The sequence below is a fragment of the Papio anubis genome, chromosome 9 (assembly GCF_008728515.1).
Source record: "Papio anubis isolate 15944 chromosome 9, Panubis1.0, whole genome shotgun sequence".
Lineage (NCBI taxonomy): Eukaryota > Metazoa > Chordata > Mammalia > Primates > Cercopithecidae > Papio > Papio anubis.
The window spans coordinates 68,455,336-68,459,789 of NC_044984.1; positions in this window are offsets into that span (position 1 = coordinate 68,455,336).

Genomic DNA, 4,454 nt, shown 5'->3' on the forward strand with positions numbered 1-4,454 from the left:
CTCAAAAGGTCCTTATGCTGATAAACAACTAAAAGCCTCAGGATAAAAAATTTATGTGCAAAAATTATTGGCACTCCTATAAACCAATAGTCAAGCTGAAGGAATGCAATCCCATTCACAATTGCCACACAAAAAATAAAATACCTAGTATATTAGAGTTTTCTAGAGAAAGATAATAGAATACACACACACACACACACACACACATATACATATATACATAGAGAGACAGAGAGAGAGTTTATTAAGGAGTATTAAACTTACATGATCACAAGGTCAAACAGTAGGTCATCTGCAAGCTGAGGAGCAAGGAAACCAGTTTGAGCCCCAAAGCTGAAAAACTTGAAGTCCGATGTTTGAGGGCCGGAAGCATCCAGCACAGGGGAAAAGATGTAGCCTGGAAGGCTAAGCCAGTCTAGTTTTTTCACGCTCTTCTGCCTGCTTTATATTCTAGCCTTGCTGGCAGCTGATTGTACCCACCCAGATTACGGGTGGGTCTGCCTTTCCTAGCCCACTAACTGAAATGTTAATCTCCTGTGGCAACACCCTCACAGACAAACCCAGGATCAGTACTGTGCATCCTTCAATCCAATTAAATTGACACTCAGCATTAATCATCACAAGTCCACCCCTTGTCAACTTGAACCCATACACATCTCCTGAGATCATACATATTCTTCAAATAAAGACAATACGGTCAAAATTATGCCTAACGTAATACAACTATCCTTTGTACAACTGGAAATGCACCAATCCCAAACTCAAATGCTATTGCATAGAGTTAATAACACTTAAATGTTGATATGAAGTCAATAAATCTTATGTTATATGATAAAGGAAAAAGTAAATACAATGAGGTATTTTCTTAGTACAAGTGTATACATGCACAAACATGTTTTTAACAAAAGAAGGAGGAAATACTCATGACAATTACAGTCCCCATTTGTGCATCTGTTCATGTAGTCATAGCTAGTATTGATGACTACCTTCCTCTACTACCCCTTCTGTATTCCTTTTTTTCTTCAGCAAGCACCTCAGCAGATTGTGGATTTCTTCCTGGTGGAGTGACCTAAACCTTCATTCGTGAAGGGCCTGGGTCATTTATAGCCCTGCCTGGACTAGGCTGTTGTAGTTCTCCATTGACCTTAATCACAGGACATGGTAATACTAAGAGACACCCCAAGGGATCTCCTGTATTCCGTGCATAGTCTTCCATACCTTTATTGTGGAATCATAGGCTGATTTCATCTTGATAGTCTGGTCAATCACCCCAGCCAACACTGTAACTACCTTCTTATCCTGTTGACTTAAGGGTAGGAGAAGCCCAAAGGGTAAATGTTATTTTCCTTCAGCACTTTAAACATGTCATATCACTCTCTACTGGCCTGTAAGGTTTCCACTGAAAAGTCTGCTTTTATTTCTTTCCTCTTGCTGCTTTTAGAATTATTTCTTTAATCTTGACATTTGGGAGTTTTATTATTACATGCCTTGAGGTAGTCTTCTTTGGGTTAAATCGGCTTGGTGTTCTATAATCTTCTGTACTTAGATTTAGATCTTTCTCTTCTTTCCTTTGTCTCCTTTGACTGTATTTTCACATACCCTGTTTTTAAGCTCACTAGTTCTTCCCTCTCCTTGATTAATTCTGCTATTAAGGGACCCTGCTGTATCCTTCAGTATGTCAATTGCATTTTTCAACTCCAGAAATTGTTCTTGATTCTTTTTAATTATTTAAGTTTATTCATTGCATTTATCTGATAGGACTTTGAATCGCTTCTCTGTGTTATCTTAAATTTCTTTGAGTTTCTTCAAAATAGCTATTTTGAGTTCTCTGTCTGAGAGGTCACATATCTCTGTCTCTCAGAGATTGGTCCCTGGTGCCTTATTTAGTTCATTTGGTGAGGTCATGTTTTCCTGGACGATCCTGATATTTGTCGATATTTGTTGATGTCGGGGCATTGTAAAATTAGGTCTGTTGTAGTCTTCACAGTCTGGGCATGTTTATGCCTATCCTTCTTGGTATGGTTTTCTAGGTATTTGAAGAGACTTAGATGTTGTGATCTAAGTTTTTAGTCACTGCAGCTGTATCTGCATTAGGGGGTACCCCAAGCCCAGTAACATTTTGGTTCATAGAGACTCATATAGGTATGTTCTTAATGGTCTTAGACAAGCTACAGAAGAATACTCTGGATTACCAGGCAAAGACTCCTTTTCCCTTTCCTTACTCTCTCCCAAACAAAAGAGTTTCTCTCTCTCTCTCTCTCTCTCTCTCTCTCTCTCTCTCTCTCTGTCTGCTGAGCTGCCTGGAGCTCTGGGATGCCTGACACAAGCACCCATGTGGCTACCACACTTGGAACTGTACTGCATCAGACCTGAAGCCAGCACAGCACTGGGTCTCATCCAAGTCTCACTATAACCAATACATAGCTACCTCCTAGGAGTGCTGAAGGCCCCAGGGCTCTACTGTCTACAGATGGCAAAGCTAGCTCGACTTGTGTCCTTCCCTTCATGGCAGTAAGTTCCCTCAGTCCCTGGATGACACCAAGGATTTCACCCAGGAGCCAGGGCCTGGAGTCAGAAACCTTAGAAATCTGCCTTTTCCACTGCTGCTGAGCTGCCACCCAGAGCACAACAAGTTTTTGTTTTTTTGTTTTTTTCCACTCTTTCTTCCCCTTACCTCAGGCAGAGGAGTCTCTTCCCATGTCGACCATTACCACAGGCCCACAGTGGGTACTGCCAGGCAACCACCAGTGCTCACAGTGTTCACTTAAGGCCCAAGGGCTTTTCAGTCAGCTTATGGTGAATGCTGTCCGGCCTGGAACTCGTCCTCTAGAGCAGTGGACTCCCCTCTAGCCCAGAGTAGGTCCAGAAATCACATCAAAGCACCAAGGCCTGGAATTTGGGACCCCAAGTGCCCACCTGGCACTCTACCCACGTGGCTGAGCTGGTGCCTAAGCTGCAAAGACAAAGTCACCTTTATTCTTCCCTTTGCTTTTCTCAAGCAGAAGGAATTTTTGCTTATAGCCACCACAGATGTGAATGTGCTGGGTCACCCGTGAAGCTACCACATCTAAGATTCTTAGCTAAGGTCTAGGACATGTACTACCTAGTTACTGCTGCTGATTATTCAGAGTCTGAAGGGAAGGACACAAGTCGAGCTCGCTTTGCCATCTGTAGATGGTAGAGTCCTGGGGCCTTAAGCACTCCTAGGAGGTAGCTAGGTATTGGTTATAGTGAGCCTTGGGTGAAACCCAGTGCTGTGCTGGCTTCAGGTCTGATGCAGCACAGTTCCAAGTGTGATAGCCACATGGGTGCTTGTGTCATACCTCCCAGAGCTCCAGGCAGCTCAGCAGGCAGAGAGAGAGAAAGAGAGAGAGAGAGACTCTTTTGTTTGGGAGAGTAAGGAAAGGGAAAAAGAGTCTTTGCCTGGTAATCCAGTGTATTCTTCTGGAGCTTAGACTTTAGTCAGCAAGTGATGAATCGTGCCATGACTGGGTTTTTCCCTTCAAGGCAGTGAGTTCTCCTCTGGCTCAGGGTGTATCTAGAAATGTCGTATAGCAGCTATGGCCTAGAATGGGGGCCTCATGACTCTGCCTGGTACCCTATCCTACTGTGGCTGAGCTGGTATCCCAAGTTGCAAGATAAAATCCTCTTTACTCTCCCATTTCCTCTCCTCAAGCAAAGGGAGGAAGAGGTCTCTTTCAGAGTTGTAAGCTGTGCTGCTTGGTGTTGGGGCTGGAGTAGATGGCTAGCTAGGCTTATGTCCTTCCCTTATAGGCAGCAAGCACTGATTTAGTCACCCTGGCTTGTGTCTTACTAGATTGTATGCCTCCCAAGTCCACTGACTTAGAGCCCAGCACAGCAATAGGACTTGCCTAAAAATTGCTGTCCTTGTGCCCTAGACTGCTGTTCAAGTTTATTTAGAACCCCAATGCACTTTAACTCTTGGTGGCAAGGCTTGCTGAAACTCAGGTTCCAGCCACTGGGATGGGCGGTTCTTCTCTGACTTGTCTAAATGCTCCCTCTGTGGGCATTAGCGGAGTTCTGCTCAGTGTTGGCAGCACTGAATTCCAATGCAAAGTGCCATAATTGCTGTGCTCTCCCTCCACCAAGTGTACAGATTATCTCTTCAAGCCAGGTGACTGCTGCTGAGGAATGGAAGATGGGTGGCATCAGCAATTCAAGACTGTCTTACCCAATCTCTTTAGTTCCTCTTTCAGTAACATGAATTTAAAACCAGATACTGTGATGGCTCACCAGCTTTTTTAATTACTATGAAGGTGCTTTTTTGTGTAGATAGCTGTTAAATTGGTGTTCCTGTGGGGAGGATAATTGGAGAAGTCTTCCATTCAGGTATCTTGCTCCACCTCTCTCTAAGGTACATTTTTTTGTGTTCAACATATAATTGGTTTTATTCTTTTTATTCATTTTGACAATGTCTTCAATGGTGTACTTAG